At 34.1% G+C, this 20,291-nt stretch overlaps 1 pseudogene; it reads left to right on the top strand.

Annotated features, from left to right (window-relative positions):
• Window positions 1-7,687: 7,687 nt before the first annotated feature.
• LOC124974654 (coiled-coil domain-containing protein 138-like) overlaps window positions 7,688-20,291 on the top strand; it is a 94,573-nt pseudogene continuing 81,969 nt past the window's right edge.

Raw genomic sequence — 20,291 nt, 5'->3', positions numbered from 1 at the left:
CCTTCTTTATCCCTTGTTATTTTTCTTGAATCTGCTTTATCTGGTTAAAAAAAAAGATTAACTCAATCATATTTTTGTGTTTAAGTATATGTATTTGTGTGGTATAATCTTTTTTTTAACCACCTATACCATAATGATTTTCTTTGGACTAAATTTTGGCAGTTTCTTTAAAAATCGAATCGGATAATGTTTTATTGGTGTTTAAACAATTTACATTTTATTTAATGTAATTGTCATGGTTAGACTTTTATCATTTCCTTTTTAGTTGCATTTATCCCTTTTATTTTTCATTATTGTTTTCATTTTTTTAATTATTTCAATATTCTTCAGAATTCTTTTACATTTTATTGTTGTACCATTGTTGTGGTGTGGTACTAGGAATTGAAAAGAAGAGCTTTGTGTGGGCTAGGCAAGGCCTCTATCACAGAACTATATCACTGTTGCTTTTTAAATTTTTATTTTCAGACAGGATCCTGCTAAATTACTCAGGCAATCCTACTTCAGCTTCCTGAGTCATTTGGGGATAACAGGTGCATGACAATTGGCAATTGACTGTTGTGTATTACAGGTGTGTGACAGTTGGCAATTGACTATTGTGTATTCGTTTTCAACATAAAATCTTGTTATTGCTTAGGAGTTCCAGGAAATTGTGTATTTTTTTTTTGAATTTTTACATTTAAAATCATATAATCAGTAACATTGAAAGTTTTATTTTTTTCTTTCCAATCATTATATCTTTATACCATTTGTTTCAGTGTATCTTGTGAATTTCTTTTTTCTTATTAACTTTTTTATTATTGTATAGAAATGTGATACATGTTGTTTCTCTATTTGTACATGGAGTCAAGGCATACCATTTGTGTAATCATAAATTTATATAGGGCAATGATGTTTGATTCATTATTTTTCCCTTCCCCCCCACCCCTCCCACCCTTTCCACCCTCTTTTCCCTCTATATAGTCCTTCTTTCCTTCATTCTTATCATCCTCCTTATTGCTAATTCTAAACCTAACTCTAAACCTAACTCTAAACTTAAACCTAACCTTAACGCTAACCCCCACCCCCATTATATGTCCTCATCCGCTTATCAGCGAGATCATTCGTCCTTTAGTTTTTTGAGATTGGCTTATCTCACTTAGCATGATAGTCTCCAATTTCATCCATTGCCTGCAAATGCCATAATTTTATCATTCATTGCAGAGTAATATTCCATTATAGATATGCCACAGTTTCTTTATCCATTCATCAACTGAAAGGCATCTAGGTAGGTTCCACAATCTGGCTATGGTGAATTGAACAGCAATGAACATTGATGTGGCTGTATCTCTGTAGTATGCTGACTTTAAGTCCTTTGGGTATAGGCCAAGGAGTGGGATAGCTGGGTCAAATGGTGGTTCCATTCCAAGCTCTCTGAGGAATCTCCATACTGCTTTCCAGAGTGGCTGCACTAATTTGCAACCCCACCAGCAATGTATGAGTATTCCTTTTTCCCCACATCCTCGCCAACACCTATTCTTGCTTGTGTTCTTGATAATCGCCATTCTAATTGGGGTGAGATGAAATCTTAGGGTAGTTTTGATTTGCATTTCTCTTATTACTACAGATATTGATCATTTTTTCATATAGCTGTTGATTGCTTGTACATCTTCTTCTGTGAAGTGTCTGTTCATTTCCTTAGCCCATTTGTTGATTGGATTATTTGTATTCTTCGTGTAGAGTTTTTTGAGTTCTTTATAGATTCTGAAATTAGTGCTCTATCTGAAGTATGAGTGGCAAAGATATTCTCCCACTCTGTAGGCTCTCTCTTCACATTACTGAGAGTTTCCTTTGCTGAGAGAAAGCTTTTTAGTTTGAATCTATCCCAGTTGTTGTTTCTTGCTTTTATTTCTTGTGCTATGGGAGTTCTATTAAGGAAGTCTGATCCTAAGCCAACAAGTTGAAGGTTTGGACCTACTTTTTCTTCTATAAGATGCAGGGTCTCTGGTCTGATTCCGAGGTCCTTGATTCATTTTGAGTTGAGTTTTGTGTAGGGTGAGAGATAGGGGTTTAATTTCATTCTGTTGCATATGGTTTTCCAGTTTTCCCAGCACCAATTGTTGAAGATGCTATCTTTTCTCCATTGCATATTTTTGGCCCCTTTGTCTAGAATGAGAAAATTGTATTTATTTGGGTTTGTGTCCATGTCCTCTATTCTGTACCATTGATCTACCTGTCTATTTTGGTACCAATGCCATGCCATTTTTGTTACTTTTGCTTTGTAGTAGAGTTGAAGATCTGGTATTGCGATACCCCCTGCTTTGCTGTTTCTACTGAGGTTTGCTTTAGGTATTCTGGGTTTTTTATTCTTCCAGATGAATTTCATAATTGCTTGCTCTATTTCTGCAAGGTACATCATTGGGATTTTAATTGGAATTGCATTGAATCTATATAGCACTTTAGGTAGTAAGGCCCTTTTGAGAATATTCTTTCTGCCTATCCAAAAAAATGGGAGATCTTTCCATCTTCTGAGGTTTTCTTTAATTTCTTTCTTTAGTGTTCTGTAGTTCTCATTGTAGATGTCTTTCACCTCTTTTGTGAGATTGATTCCCAAGTGTTTTATTTTTTTCTATGCTATGTGAATAGGGTAGTTTTCCAAGGCCATCTACACTAAACCCATGGACAATATCATTCTAAATGGTGAAAAACTGAAAGTATTTCCCCTAAAAACTGGAACAAGGCAGGGATGCCCTCTTTCACCAGTTCTATTCAACATCATCCTTGTAACTATAGCCAGAGCAATTAGACAAACCAAAGAAATTAAAGGGATATGAATTGGAAAAGAAGAACTCAAACTATCCCTGTTCACTGATGACATGATTATATATTTATAGGAACCTGGAAATTCCACCAGAAAACTTTTAGAACTCATAAGTGAATTCAGTAAAGTAGCAGGTTACAGAATCAATGCTCATAAATACAATGCATTTTTATACATAAGTGAACTTCTAATGTATCTTCTGATATGAAGGAACATTCATACCTCAGTATTGTTCTTAATAAGAAAGTTATTTTCTCAATGTTAAATATCATGTTAACTGCAATTTTTTGGTAGATTTTCTTTATCAAATTTAATAATTTCCTTATTCATATTTATGGAGAGTTTTTTATGGTTTTGGATATTGGCAAATAATTTTTCTGCAACTATTAACATGAGCTCAGGATTCTTCTTTCAGATGTTTTATGAGTACATTGCTGTAATCAGTTTTCACATATTCTACCAGACTTCCATCCTTGAAGTAAATCTTACTTAATTGTGTATATAATTCCTTTCATATATTGATTTTTTCTCCCATATTTTAAAAAATTGGTTAATTATAGTTTGTGCATAATGCAATTTGTTGTTGTATATTCATATATGCATATAATTTATTAGTGTAATTTGGTCAATATCCCTCACTAGCAAATCCCTCCCCCACACCTCCCAGTCCTTGATCCCTTTTCTCTAATGACCTTCCTTTGATTTTTAGGAGGTTCCCCCTCCTCCACTTTTTCTTTCTTCCTTCTCTAGCTTCTGCAGATGAGAGAGACATATGACCCTTAACCTTATGAGTTTGCCTTATTTCACTTAATATAATTGTCTCTGGTTCCATTCTTTTGAATAAATACTGAGGTGTGGTATAGTTGGGTCATGTGCTGGTTCCATGCCTAGTCTTCTAAGGAAACTTTATACTTATTTCCACAGTGGTTGTACTAATTTGCAATCCCACCAACAGTATAAAATGTTCCTTTTTCTCTGCATCCTCTCCAGCATTTATTATTATTTTTGTTCTTGATGACTGCTATTCTCACTGGTGTGAATGAAATCTCAGTGTAGTTTTGATTTGCATTTACCAAATTGCTAATGATGTTGAACCTTATTTCTTACATTTGTTGGTCATTTGTATTTCTGTTTCTGAGAAGTGTCTTTGATTCATTTGCCCATTTATTAATAAGATTATTTGGTTTTGGGGTGTAAAGTTTGGATGTGTGTTTTTTTAGTGTAAAGTCTTTAAATATTCTAGATATTATTTATCAGAAGAGTAGATAGCAAACATTTTCACCCATTGTTTAGGTTCTCTTTTCACATTCCTAATTGTTTCCTTTGCTGGGTAGAAGACTTTTAATTTGATGCTATCCTATTTCTTAATTGTTGGCATTATTTTCTCTGCTTTTGGGTTTCTATTGTGAAAGTCATTGCCTGTGCCTATAAGCTGTAGTATTGACTGTGTTTTATTCTAGGAGTTGCATACTTTCTTGAACCCACAGCCTTTTTAACATGTGCCATACCAGTAGTTACACCCACCTACCCTGATTTTGTTGTGGATTTTGTTGGATTTTGGTTTTGTTCTCATGAGAGAAACTGGACTAATTTCCTTTGTTGTAATATCTGACTTGGGTATTAGGGTGATGCTTTCCTCAAAGGATGAATTAGGAAGCATTCCCTCTGCTTCTATTTCTTGATAGATATTGTAGAAATTTGTATTTCTTTATTGAATATTTAATAGAACTCACCAGTGAAACCATCTGAATCTGAAGTTTTCTTTTTGGAAGATACTGTTAATTCACATACTTGTGCAGATCTATTGAGGTTATTTCTCCTTGTATGCATTTTGATAGATTGCATTTTTTAAAGTATAAATCTAAATAAAATTTGTATATTTAGTGCTGTGCATGATATTCTTATTTTACTGTTAATGTCCATGATCATTAGTTCTGAGACCTGTTTCATTTGTGATGTAATTTGTGACTCCTCTCTTCTTGGTTAGCATGGTGACAGGTTTTTCAACTTTTATTGATCTTGACAAAGAAGTTTTGGGTTTTGATATCTTTTTCTTTCATCTCTTGATTTCCCATTTCATTGATTTTTCTTTTTTAAATTTTTATATTTTATACTTGTAGATGAACAGAATACCTTTATTTTATTTTCTTTTATTATTTTTATATGGTGTTAAGGATTGAACTCAGTACTTCACACATCCTGGGCAAGTGCTCTACTACTGAGCTACATCTTCAGCTCCATTTTCTTGGTTTCTGATCTTTTAATTCTATCTATGTGGTGTAGGTTTATTTTGCTCTTCTTTTCTAGTTTCTCAAGGTAGAAGTTTATATTTTGATTTTAGATCTTTTTAAATTGATGCATTTATTGCTCCAAATTGTCCACATCCTTGATTTCATGGCATCTCTCCAATTTTTATAATTTGCATTTTAATTTTTATTCAACTCAAAGTATTTTTAATTTCTCTTGAAACTTCTTTTTTGACATGTTATTTATGTTCAATTTCCAAATTGTTTGGATTTTTTCCAGTGAATATTTTTGTTAATGATTTCAAGTTTAATTCCATTTTGGTTTGAGAGTATGCTTTGTGTTTTTTTCTATTCTCTTAAGTGACTTCATTTTCTATTTTATGTGATGCTGGGTAGCAAACCCAAGGGACTTATGTTTGCTAGCCAAGTGCTCTACCATTGAAGCATAACACGGGCCCTGGGCTCAAACTCTGAAAATTTGTTTTCTGCTTGGTTTAGTCTATTGGTGAGACTTGGAACTGGGGTTTTTATCTTGACTTAATGAGTTTTTTTATTTCCATAATTTCTGTTTGTCTTTTACCCAGAATCTCTCTTTATTAAATTACTCTTTCATACTGCATTCTATTCCTTAATTTATTCATTTACTTATTTGTATCTTCTTTGAATTAATTTAATCATTTTTTAAATTACTGTTAATTATAGTTGGACAAAATACCTTTATTTTATTTATTTATCTTTCTGTGGTACTGAGGATTGAACCCAGTGCCTCACATGTGTGAGCCAAGAATTCTACCACTGAGCTATGTACAGCCCTCATTTGATTATTTGAATAATCAGTTTTTAAACTTCTTTGTTCCAGTATTTTATCTCCATTGGTACTTATGGATTTGGTTCTTGGGAAGTTATAAACTTGAAGAGTCATGTTGCTTTGTTTCATGTTTTTGTTTTCTGTCTTAAGACTTTCACATTTGTTGAACTACTGATCTCTTCCATTATTATGTGAGGGTCTTATTAGTGAGTAACCTTTTTACATTGTGCTGTGGGATATTAGATTTTTGTGTAGTGTTGAGATTCATTGCAAATGGAGTTTATGCTGTAGTTTCCTTGAAGTTTCTTAGACTGTGTTTGGTGGATTTTGACTCTGAGTACTTTGTCAGAAACTGAGGGATATTCTTTCATTGTAGGCCTTCTGTGAGCATGATGTAGACAGTGGAATATACAAAGTATACTTTACATGGCTGTTTCTCTCAGCACTGTACAGTGTAAGAGGACTTGGGTGCAGCCGATGCTAGGGACCCTTAATAGTGGCATGGTAACAACAGTCATGTTATTTCTATGTTGTTGCTCAGGGACTGTAGAAGTCTTCAGCCCACCCCTGTCATCTGTGCATACTTGCAGCCAGGTTGTCTACTGGGTGCTTATCTCCACCCTATTTTCATGTTGAAGGATCCATCAAACTTTGAGGAAGACTCAGTCCTGGATAGACTAAGGTACAATTTCTGTCAGCTGGGTCAGGGCTAAAGCTCAGTGTCATAGCATCCACCATGTTCCAGGTATTGGACTTAATCCATAGTGCTAGTTTGAGAGGAGAAAAATGACCACCAGTAACAACAAACAACTTGAAAGCAAGTCATATATCAACATACAATGAAAACATAAAAAAAGAACCTCTACAACCCCAATAACCAGAGAGAAGAAAAGGGTACTCATAATATAGAATAGGTTAAAAATTAGATCTTAATGAAAGTAAAATTAATATTGAAATAGCTGGGCACATTGACTCATACCTATAATCCCATCTACTCTGGAGGCCAAGGCAGGACTATTTCAAGTTTGATATTAGCCTGAGTGTTTAACGATACTCTGTATTTCTTTCTTTCTTTTTTTCTTTCTCTCTTTCTTTCTTTCTTTCTTTCTTTTTTGCTGTTTATGAACAGAATACCTTTATTTTATTTATTTTATGTGGTGCTAAAGATCAAACCCAGTGCCTCACACATGCTAGGCAAGCTCTGTGCCACTTAGCTACAGTCCCAGCCCTGATACTCTGTCTTAAAAGTAAAAAATGAAAGACTTGTAGCTCAGTGGAAGAACAACATTGGGATCGATCCTCAGTACTGTGCAAAAAAAAAAATACTGGATAAAATTTTAAAGGGAGGAAACAGAAGAAAGAAGGCAAGTGAAAAGACAGAGAAAGGATAAAAATGAGAAAGTAGAGACAAGAGCAAAACTACAATTAAATAATTAAAACTAATAAAATTGGATAAAAGTATTTAAAAAAGGGAAACAAAACAACAAAGAACAAAATTAAAATGAAAGGAAAACCAAAGAATGTCATATTCCTCCTTGCCAAGATATTTAAGATGGAGACACTTCTTTCCAAGACCTCAAATTTTTGTCATTTGCCAGATATAGGGATGTTGTGAGTGCTGGTGGCAGTGTGATGTGTTCATTTTCAGCTCCAGTTCAGGCAGGCCAAACCAGTTAGGGCAGTGTGTGAACTGATCTCAGCCTCCCCTTGCCCACAAGCCAAGGCTAAGTCAAAGTTACCTGCGGCAGGGCTAAATTCATGCCCAAGATCTCTGATTTTGCATCAAGAATGGGGTTGCAGTGACAGTGGGAGCCATCCACTAGCCTCTCAGCCTCCATGCCTGTGAACCAGTTTGGTTTGCTCACCCATGGTCCCAAGATCTTCAGTCTGTACTCTTGGACATGTGACAAATATCCAAACTGTAGTGGTTTGTTGTCTGCCTCTGAGCATGGACCACCAAATCAGTGGAATCTGCACTGGGGTATGGAGCCTCCTGGGTGAAGAGATTTACCAGTTCAAACCATGGTGCTCCTGGACTGAGCCCTCTTATAAGTCCACTCACAGATGCTATCCCTCCTTTTCAAGAGATCCAACCATACATTTTATGTAGAAGTGTTTTGTTGCTTCTCTCTGCCACATAGACCATATTTTCCACTGCCTAGAATCCTCAGCAGTCAATTCCTGGGCCCAAACTGACTCTCTGAATGGACACCTACTGGAACAGAGAAGAGGAGAGGACATTGGATTTTGGAGATACAAAAAAATGCAGGGGTTTCAGATCTCCCATGCAATAAATTCAGACAGTGGGACCCATCTTTAGATGACTCCTCATGACATTGATGAATTTCTTGCAAAGTTCAGGTAATCTCTTCTCCCTTGATAGCTTGCTATGTAGATTCTGAGTTTCTTTTTATTTTAAAGCACCATATTTTGGGGTTTGCCTCATCACTGGTTCCCTGTGTTTGCACTCCAATACTTTTCTATGGCCCCTACCTCAACATGCAGCTGCATAGCTTCCATTTTGGTTCAGTCTCACAGAGCAGTAGGTAAGCCTTGAGTTCCTCTAATCAACCATATTCAGGAGTTCTTAATTCCAGTTTTCTCTAAAGTTGCATTTAGGTGACATACAGATAAGAAAGCAGTTGGTGGATGGAGTCTTATTGTAGGAGTCTAGGATTAGATAATTAGTATGTGTTGTTAGTATACCTTTTTTATTGACAGATGATTTGGATATTCACTTCTCTAGAGATAAAGTTGGTTACTCAAAATATCCTGATGAAAGAAAACTTTGCACAACACCTTTTTGCAGTTCATTCAAGCACTTAAACGTGAATTGGTTAAGTAGTCTGAATTATTACTGTTATTTTTCACTCAGTACTTCAAGAAACTGAGAAAGGGAAAAGAGCAAATTTTTCTTGTGTTTGCTTTTCCTTGAGGAGATGAATAAGCAGTCTGGGACCCACTGAATAGTTGAAGAGACTAATTTATTAATTTTTGCTGAGAATTTCTTATTAAAGCATAGACAGCTTGTGTTTAGTGGCATAATGGAAAGGTAAATTATTTGCCTAATTTAAGAAATAAAAAAATTACTTATGTGTGTATTCATCCATGCATATGGAAATGAAAACTGTTCTCTTTTCTTTAAAAAATGAACTCAGAAAAAAACTGCAGTATAGGATTTTGGGGTGGTGACATTCAAGTCAGTGTCTATTCCATTAATATTAGGCACTGTACATGAAGTAGTTGGGAAAACAATTGAAGGGGATGTAGTAACCAAAAATGTATTATGGAATACTGTGTTAAACAGGGTTATAGTTTTATAAAGGAGATAATGGTGAAATGAATGTTCAATTAAATCTTTAATTATAACAGTTTGTGGGTAAAAAAATACTGTGGGTCTCAAGAATAAAAAAAACATTTTGAAATAATGTAAAACTATAAAGATGTGTGCATATACAAAATGTTGAAATAAATAATTGTGCTTAAATATCTCTATATTATTAACATAACCATATTTGGGAGGTTGAATATTTTAAATGAATTGCCTCTTTTTCTCCTTAAATGAGTTGATTCATGTAAAGCACTTTGAACATTGCTGGATACATAGTAAAATACTCAAAAATAAACTGTTTTCATTATTGGTAGTATTCTTTAATTTGTCATTCACAAAATAATCAATTCAAGACCAGGACATGAGGTAGATTGAAGGTAAAATAAGATAAGTAGAAAATAATTTAATAATTATTCCTTCCTAGAAATTATGTTCTTATGTTTAACTGATATTTTAGTCATTTTATGTTTATATAAGTGACATGGGTATAATTCCAAGTTCTAATATGAAGGTTTTGGATTATGAAGGTTTTCACACCAGTGGATCTTTTTCACAGTTCCTGTCTACAATCCATCTAGAAGTACCCTGTCCAGCACAGTGACTACAGACCACATGTAGCTACTGAGAACTTGAAATGTGCTGGTCTGAATTGAGATACTGTAAATCTAAAATACACATTGGATTTGAAAGACTTAGCATGGATAAAAGAAAGTACAATGTCTTCTTAATAATTTTTTATATTGATTTATGTTGAAGTGGTAACATTGTAGTTATACCAAATTAAATACAATATATTGTTAAAGTTTACCTATTTCTGCCAGAAAATTTTAAATGACCTATGTGTCTTGCATTGTATTTCCTTTGAACAGTGCTGCTCTAGAAATTTCTTGTCTAAGATGATCTTTTGAGAGAAACCTTAGATTCTAGTTCCATTTCAGTCTTTACTAGTCATGTCAATGTCAGTTACTTAACTTCTCAAGAGTTCAGTTTCATCAGGGTAAACTTTATTTCTTTACCTAAAATAGATAATAGTATATGCTGTATCTCTCTCACTGAATTACTGGGGATTAGCAGAAAGAATTTGGCAGTTCTAGAGCATTCTAGAGATATATGTCATTTCTAATCAGCCTTATGTAATGACGAGAAAAGGTTGAAGGATGCTTAGTGTGTTACCAAAATCAATAATGGTTCATTTTTACTTTTTTTGTCTTTTACATGTTTATTTATTGCATTTAAAAAATGTTTGCTTTTCAAATTTTTCTCATTTGTTATGCTCCTAATATTTAAAAAGAAATTTTATTCTTTTGAAATACTATAATAAACTTCCAGGTTTCTGTGATGGACTTTTTTTAAAAGTCTAGATGATGACCTGGACTTTTTTCATGATTTGAAATATCGGAAAATAGAAGAAGTGATTGAGAATGATCATAGAGTTAGTACCTCCAAAATAACAAGTCTTAAAAACAATCAAAAAATGTAATATATACGTGTGTGTGTGTGTGTGTGTGTGTGTGTGTGTGTGTGTGTGTGCATTTTTCATTTTAAATAGAAATTTAGGGGCTGGGGCTGTGGCTCAATGGCAGAATGCTTGCCTATCATGTGTGAGGTACTGGGTTCATTCCTTAGCACCACATAAAAATAAAATAAAAGCATTTTATCCATTTACATCTACAAAAAAATTTAAATAGTAATTTTTTTTTTAGCACACATAAAACTTGCCTCTTAATAATAACACTGGTCCTTAGGAGTATTTCTGTTCTCTGGGTATTTCTATGTTCTGAATTTTTGTAAACCATGAGATGGTTACTGTGCTTGTTATTAACTAGCGAAATGAAAAGTGAACTTTATTATTTTCCAGTTGTATGTCTGTGCTTTCAAAACTTCTCAAGATAAGTTAGTAACAATACTTCTGTGATGCCTTCAATTCTTTCTCATGTCAGTGTTTGTTAGAAAGTGAGGGAATGATTGTGGTAATGTTTTCCTAACCCTAATATTTTGAGAAAACAGTACAGATTATTTATAGTATTGCTTCCACAACACTGAACTAGTAGCAACTCTCTGTGTACCTGTCTTCCGTTCACAGATTTGTCAGGATTTCATGCAAAGAGGCAACCAGTGATGAAGCCTTTTGCCTTTTGTCTGTAAGGATTCCAGCTCTGTTGTTGATTCTCTCTTTTCTTCCTTCAAATATGTTTTCTGCACACAATAAATACTCATTTCCCCTTTCTCGCTTCACCTTCACCCCCTTTGACATATGGATCTCAGTGTTTGAAGACAATGAAGATTCTTTCAACTTGGACTTGGGTTTTCCCACTAAAAACATAGATTAAACTATTTTAAAAGCTAAATGTATGTGAAAGTTTACCAAAAATGTAAGGAGTGCTTAGACCAGAAATTGGTAAGGTGGGAACTTGGAGAGGCAAGCAAAACACTGAACTGATCTTACTTTTAGTGTATTTACTGAACTGAATGACGTGAAACTTTTCTTTCTTAAAAATTAGTTCAGGATCTGTCTAAAATGCTGGGCTCCTTAAGCTAATGCAAGTTATAACCACTTCTTAGAGAGCATTTTATGCTCTAATTATTAGAAGAAAATGAATTCTGATGGTATAGTGTTCACAGGGATGTGAACTGAAAGCAACTTACTTATCCACTGCATTTGGGAGTAAATTAATGTAACCACTTTGGAAGAAAATGCATCAACAGTAAAGTTAAACTTGTTCATATAGCATAGTATATGTATGCTACAGTCATATGCACCAGAAAAACTCTTGAACTTGTGTATCAGATGCATGACTGTGTAGCACCTGTATAACCCAAGCAGCTCAAATACCTCTCTGTGGGAGAAAGTTTTCATGTATTTATTAAATAGGATAAAGTAGTGAAAGTTTTTGAGCCCATTATTCTGAAATCATCATGGGTAGATTTCAGAGAACTTATTACTATTTAAAGAAGGAAGTTATAGAAATCATTAGAGACATATAGTTGAAATTGGGAAAAACAAGCAAGAACTGTGTGTGGGGGTATGTGTTAAAATTGCTTTAATATTTCTTTTACTTTAGACAAATTTTGTTACAAATATTAACTGATTAATTTTATAAATTAATGGGTTTCACTGACTTTTCCATACATGCATATATCATGTTTTAATTGTATGCACCCTCCCAACTACTTTCTCTTACTCTTTTCTTTCACTGTCTGTTTTTCTTCTCCTTCCCTAAAATACCTTCTCTACTTTCATTTTATCTTTTTTTCCTAACAGTTTCCATGTATGAGGGAAAACATGTGACACTTATCTTTCTGAGTTTGGCTTATTTCACTTAACATGAGAAACTCCAGTACCATCTGCTTTCTTGCAAATGACATGTTTGTTTCTTTTTTATGACTGAATAATATTCCATATGTATATATGTCATATTTTCTTTACCTATCCATCTATTGACAGCACCTAGGGTGATTCCTTAAGTTGATTATTGTTAGTAATGCCACAATAAAAATAGGTATGCAAATATCTTTTTTGTATGCTGACTTCGTTTCCTCCAGAAATATAGCCAGGGATGCTATATAGTTGCATCATATGGTAATTCTGTTTTTAAGATTTTGAGGAACCTGACTATTGTTTTCCATAATGGCTGTACTAATTTACATTCACACCAACAATGTGTAAGTGTTCCTTTTTCACATCCTTGTCAGCATTTGTTATTTTTGGTTTTTTGACTAGCTGTTTTGACTAGGTGGGGTGGAATCTCAGTGTAGTTTTGATTTGTATTTCCCTGATGGCCAAAGATGTTGAGCACTTTTTCACATATTTATTGGACATTTATACTTGCTTTTGAGAAGTGTCTGTGCAGGCTCTTTGCCCATTTATTTGTTGGATTACTTGCTCTTTTGTTGATAACCTTTTTGTGTTTATAATTCTGGATGTTAATCTTCTTTCAGATGAATAGTTGGCAAATACTTTCTGCCATTCTGTAGGATCTCTCTTAACTCTCTTCTTTCTTTTGCTGTGTGGAAGGTTTAAAATTTGGTGTAATCCCATTTGTCAATTCTTGCTACCATTTCCTGAACTATTAGGATTTATTTAGAGTTGATTCATGTACAGGGTGAGACATAGGGGTCTAGTTTCAATTGTCTACATTTGAATATCCAATTTTCCCAGTACCATTTGTTGAAGAGGTTATCTTCTTTCCAATGTGTTTTTGACTACTTTGTCGAGAATCAGATAACTATAGAGGCATGAGTTTATTTCTGAGTCCTCTAATTCCATTGTTTTTTGTATTTATTTTTTATGTCAATACCATGATATTTTTATTACCATCAAAATGCATTCTAGCATATTTGAAATCAGGAACCATGCTGCCTCTAGCCTTGCTCTATAATTTTTCCTCAGGATTGCTTTGGCAACTTTGGGTCTTTTATGCTTTCTTCTGAATTTTAAGATTTTTTTCCCTATTTCTGTGAAGAATGTCATTGGTATTTTGATGGGAATTGCATTGAATTTGTAGATTGCCTTTTGATAGTTTGGTCATTTTAACAATGCTAATTCTCCTAGTATATGAATGTGGGATGTCTTTTCATCTTTATCTTCTAGTCTCTTCAGTTTCTTAAGCATTTTATAATATTTACTGTAGAGGTTTTTACTGCCTCATAAATAAGGACTTATTAGATATAAGTGATAGAAATTAAAAATAAAAATAAGGCAATAATTAACATTGTATTTAGACTTCTTGTTAGTTTGGGTACTGAGAAGGGTGTGTTAAGCTTCTGAAGTGATATTCCATTTCATATTCTAGGCAGTTAATACATAGTGTTCTCATGCATTTTAAAATAATTAAATCTGAAATAATTTCATACTTAGAGAAAAGTTGCATGAAGGATTCCTGTATACTTTTAACCCAAATTTTCTAAATATTAACATTTTACTGTATTTGCTGTAACATTCTTTCTTTTCTGAAATTTTTCACAATACTGTAATTTTATAGTTAAAATCATTTTTCTTGAAGGTTACTCTGAGACTATTTGGAGCTATAATAAAGTTTATAATTAAAATTTTGTTTACTTTGCATTTGACCTGCCAACAGATAGGGCCTCATCAAGACCTCAGACTGAATGTTGCAATGTCACTGACTCTTCTTTGAAAAGTGCCAGCTATCCAAAATCCAAAGTGTCAAACAAGCAGACTTTACTTCCACATCAGATAAATCAGGTATATGATGAGTTATTTCAAATACATCTGAAACTGCAGGTAAGATCTAAATACTGATTTGAGAATTCAGAAATATTTATATTCTAGGTACTAAGTATTTGCAAAATTTGAATAAAATTTTAATTAGTATAGATAATTGGGTTAAGGCAAGGTCAGAAGGGAACAAACTCAATTTGTAGGAACTGTTGAGTGAGAAAATGTAGAGAATGAAAGAAAAATATTGGTAGTAGTGATTTTTTTCTGTGGGCAATGTGTATTAGGCTTCAGATTATCCTATGTTCTATGTTTATCCTCATCCCATCCAATTCTTCTGAAACAAATCTGCAGGTAAAGTGTGCTTTTTGAACTAGGTATTTGAGATTCATTGTTTTAAGTATTACATAGTAAGAAGTTTCCTTGTCAATTCTAACTAAAATGTATTTTTGAAGCTTCTTGCAGTCTATCTTTTCTTTGGTGTTTGTTTCTAAAGGATATAATTTATATATTTATCACATTTCCACTAGGAGTACAGAAAGAAACACATGTAATACTTTCTGTTTGCTATTCTTTTCATTGGAAACATTATATACACTTGAAATACCAAAAACATTTTAAAAACCAGTTGTTCATTAATTAATTCATGTTGTAATAAATTAATTCATGTTGTAATAATGTAGCATTTCAGAAAAAAGTTTTTCTTAACCTGAATCACTAGGAAAAAAATTAGAGAAAGACAAAATCTGGTCTTTGACCCAGAGGTAGAATTTAGAGAGGAGAACAATGGAAAGGTCAATCCAGGTACAAGGAATTAAGAGATGAGTGTTGTTTGGAAAGGAGTGATTGTCATATTGTGAATTTAGCTTCCTGTCTGGGAAATAAAATAGTGAAAACTGAGGCTAGCTATTTTATAGGTTTATTTTAATCAAAGAAGTGACAGTAGAAAGACTTGATAATACTCAATAGAATAAAAAAGAAGCAAGGTTGCAAGGATAGATCATCTATAGTAAACAATAAAGAAAAATATCTTTTTAAAAGTAAAGTACAAGGGATTAATCTGATTTATTTAATCTTTAGACTGACTTCAAAATTTGCTTTGTAGTGTTAAGAGTTGTTATTAAGCATGTACTTTTTTTGCTTTTACAATTAAAAGAGTTTTTTGACAAAAGTTTAATAGGAACATATACTTGATCCAATTTTTATGCCATAGTAGAATAGGCACCAAACAGGCACATTTAGAGAGGGTATCTGGATTTCTCTGAAAAGCCATTATTCATACTCATTCAAGGCTTCTAACCTGACAGTATTTTTCCTCATGTTGTCACCATTCCAGTCTTGTTCTGTTGCCCACTAGTCATCATCTTCCCACATTCATCCCAATATTTAAGGGGCCACATCCCTGCAGTAGTTCTTGATCATGTCTGTCAACAATTTAATTTCAGTGATAATTCCTTGGCTATAAATTTTGTCAGCTTGTTGTCTATTCAAAAGACTCAGAGATGCTTTGAAGTGGAATTGGTAGTCTCCAAGCATATACATTTTTGTTACACTATTGATTTAATGTATTCAGTAAATATTGGTGTACCTATTAATATACATTTGTGTTGAGTAAAACATATATGCCTCTTGCTACATGTAGCTTATTAGAAGAAGTCATAAGTACCCATATAATTATAATTTTATAAACTTAAATGAAGGAAAATAGATGTATAATGTAAGTACCTGATGGGAGAGATTTTGATTGAAATTGGAGGAGATTGAGGTAAGACTTTTCTGAGAAATTAACATTTAAGTTAAATCCTGAAAAATGAGTAGAGCTTAGCCCAGTGAAAGATTTAGATTCTACACTGAGAAATTCCAGTATGAGAAGTTCCTGAGGCATGGTAAGTTAATGTATTTATTAAAAGAAAATGTAGTAGGTAGCTCTGAAGATTTTTAAAGCATGAAAGTTGCAAAATTTAATGTGTGTTTACATAAATGTCTTAGAGAGGGACAGGGGTATAAATTGAGAGATCAGAGAGCATTCTACTGCAGGATCCCAGGTAAGAAATAAGGGTGACTTGGACTGGGGTGGTATCAGAGGAATAGAATAAAGGTTATTGTAGAGGTAAAATATTCTGGACTTGGCATGATGAATTCAATGAAGTATAGGAAGACTAAAGTAAGTAAGTTGATTCTCATGTTTCTGGTTTGTGCGTTGTGGAGAAAGAATGCATTTCAGGAAGAAGAGCAATATTTCTGTTTGAAATGAGTCAGGTTTGGTAGTAAAACATATTAACCTGGCTATTAGAAAGTAGATAGTGGGTGATTATCTAATTTGGGAGTCATCTATGTGTTAGTGTTCTATCACTGTTACAAAATACCAGAGATAATCAACTTACAAAGGGAAAAAGTTTATTTTGGCTCATAGTTTTAGAAATTTCAGTTCATGATTGATTGACTCCTTTGCTTTGGGTGTGTAGCAAGGCAGTACATATGGAAGGAACTTGGAATAAAAAACACTGCTTACCTCATGGCCAGGAATCAAAGGACAGAGGCATCAGGGTCCCACTGTCCCCTTCAGTGGCACATACCCAGTGACCTAAAGATCTTTCTTTAGGACCCAGCTTATAAAGATTTCACAACCTCCTACTTAGTGTAATTCTGTCGACCATGCCTTTAATACATGGGCCTTTGGGGGACAGTCAGCATCCAAATGTGTTAGTGTTTAATGCATTGTCACCAGTGTGAGAGGTTAGAGAACTTGGTGTGAAATAATGTTAATAGTCTGAAGTGTCTTGTATTAGGCTGGGGACCTCAAGGATACAGAGAAGGGGTTGGATTCCAGAGATACTTAAAAGGTGGGTTAAATAGGACTTAGAGATTGTTTGGATGTAGGAGATATGCTAGAAGTTTTATCAAGGGCAAAATGCAAGTTTAGTTTTTGGACAGTTGGATAAATCATGCTGCTTTTTGCTTATACAGAAAACTGGAGGAAGAAGAGATTAGTTTATTCCTTTTTAACTCATAACTTAAAAATTAATTTTTAGTATATGTAATATAAAGCCGGTACCCCACCTCCCAACCACTTGTCAATCTGTGCTCTGCCCGCCTCCTACATTACAGGAATTTCCAACCTCCCAACCACCTGTCAATCTGCACTCTGCCTGTCTCTTACTTACAGGAATTTCTGGCTTACATTGCCACCATTTTCCTGCTCCCCACATTACATCCTAACATGCTAGATAGCTATTGGTTCATCAGTCAGCTTGCAAGTATTCTCCTTCGCTATTGGTTCCTTCCAGCCTGGGAGATTCCAATATCTGGGAGAAGCTACACGCCATCTTTCTCTTTTTTCCTTTCTTTTCACCCTGGAGCAGATGTGTTTGTTGTCCGCATAATAAAGTCTCTTGCCTGAGACCTCGTGTCCACAGTGCATTTTTCTGGGAGCTATTAGTGAACTGCAACTGAGACGAGCAAGCAGGTGGCAGTTCAGTGGGAGTGTGCAGCGTTGGCTAGAATGGCCGTGGGTCCCAAGCTGCCTTAGAGTATATATTTAAATTATTTTTATTATATTCACAGAGTTGTACTGTTGTCACTGTAACCAATTTTAGAATATTTCATTATCCCAAAAAGAAACCCCAACACATTAGAGGTTATTCTTCATGTTCTCCAAAATCCCTTCAGCCCTAGGTAACCACTAATCTACTTTCTGTTTCTATATGTTTGTCTATTCTGAACTGTTCATAATACTGGAATCATATAATATGTGATCTTTTAAAATAACTGACTTCTTAGCATGCTAATTTTAAGGTTCATTCATGTTATACCATATATCAGCCCATGCTTTTTATTCTTTTCCTTTTAGTACTGGGGGATTGAACCCAGAGGAGTTACATCACTGAGCTACATTCCCAACTTGTTTATTTTTATTTCAAGGCAAGTTCTTGCAAAATTGCCAGGTTGACTTTGAATTTACAATCCTTCTGCCTCAGATTCCTGAGTAGCTATGATTACATGTATGCTCCCTGGTGCCTGCCTAGCACATGCTTTTTATTGCTAAGTAATATTCCATTATATAGATATATCACATTTTTATTTTACTCATTAATTTCTGGACATTTGAGTTTTTTCCACTATTTGGCTATCATGAGTAATGCTGCTATGAATGTTTTATTTATGTTTTGTGTGGACATGTACTCCATTTCTTTTGGGTGTATACTTACAGTGGAATGGCTGAGTCATAGGATAACTGTGTTTAACTTTTTTGAGGAACTGGAAGACTGTTTTTCATTTCCACTAGGCAGTATATAAGGCTTCCATTTTCCCCACATCTTTTCCATCAGTTATTTTTCTGTTTTTGAGAAACACATCCTTTATTTTTCTGGGTCTTATTGTGGTTTTGCTTTATATATTTCTGTGATGTCTAGCTGAATTCAGATTTGGACATGCTTATTTTGTGCTACCTGAAAGTATACAGGTATAGATGTTAAATAGGCTGTTTAGACTTGAGTTTGGCACTTGAGACTATCAACTGAACAGTTGCAGGTTGGGAACATATGGTAATTTTAGCCATTGAATGGATATAATCAAGCAGAGAGTGTGAAGAATGAGAAGAAAAATAACTTAAACCCAAATCCTGAGCAACCATAGTAGTTACAGGATGGTGGAGACTGAGAAGCCATGACCAGAGAAGGTGGTAGAAAACCAGGAGAACATGATATCATGCAAGACATTGAAGTATTTTAAGTTGAAGGAAAGAGAGAGTCATATAACATGCTGCTGAGAGATTCAGTAAAATAAGATCTGAGAAGTTTTCTTTAAATTTCATAACAAGTAAGTCATTTTAGTAGGGCAGTGTGGGCTGAAACCAGATTAAAAATGAATTGAGGAATGACTTGGAGGTAAAGAAGGTTCAGCAAATGTAGACAATGTTTTAGGAGGTTTGGTTGGGGAGGTAATATGGGAAGGAGCAAAATATTTTATTTCAGATGTGAAAAGAGAGATTGAAAATGTTTAGAGATAATCAGAGCAGTCTTCACAAAGGGACTTAAGGCAATGAGATCCTGAACCTATCTGTGCACAGAAGAGAAGGGCATGAAACTGATGTTCCCTTCTGTGGTCTTCCCTATGAATTTACCAGGCCATCCACAGACAATGTTCCAAGGTGTTGTGTTTAAAATTAGGAAAAAGTAAAATGGTTTGAAATAGACACATGGAGAACAGAATAAAGAGATGACCATGAAAATGTAGCAAGTTTTCTGAATAGCATTGATAACTTAATAGAGAATTGAGACCATGAACTCAAAATGTATCACTTTACATGGTGTGTGATTGTTCTGTGATGGTTTTTAATCTGTGGTTTTCATCCTCAGGACAGGGAAGATGGTAAGTGTGTTAACCCAGGCCTGGAGTCTTTCAGCCCTTGGTGATAGAAGAACAACAAAGTAAGGGAGTGGAGGATATAGGTAAAATAATGGACCATGTGCAGCAACTACTATAATCCCTATTTTATGTAACAATGCATTTTCAAAAATCACTTGGTTAAATCAGTATCAGTGGATAAAAATGTAATTTGCAGATTTTGTGAATGTTCTTTTTAAAAGTCATTCATATCTGGTATTTTGATACAGTGTTAAACTGCAGCACAACAGAATTTTGCTGAAGAACTTCAAAAGCTATAATGCTTTTTAGTTGAAAGAGAACAACTGCTTTTCAGACATAAAAATGCCTTAAATAAAATTAAAGGTGTTGAAGAAGAGGTTCTTACAAGATTTCAAATTCTAAAGGAGGTACTTATAAAGTCATAATTTTAGAGTAATATACTTCTTTTTTCTTAGTTTGTGTAATAATTAACATTTTGTCACATTTGCTCATTTAACCTTCTCCCTCCTTTCCTCACACACACACCCACACAGATCCACACACACTTTATTTTCTGAACTATT

This window comes from Sciurus carolinensis, unplaced genomic scaffold, assembly GCF_902686445.1.
Source record: "Sciurus carolinensis unplaced genomic scaffold, mSciCar1.2, whole genome shotgun sequence".
NCBI lineage: Eukaryota > Metazoa > Chordata > Mammalia > Rodentia > Sciuridae > Sciurus > Sciurus carolinensis.
This window is presented reverse-complemented; position numbering and strand designations above follow the sequence as displayed.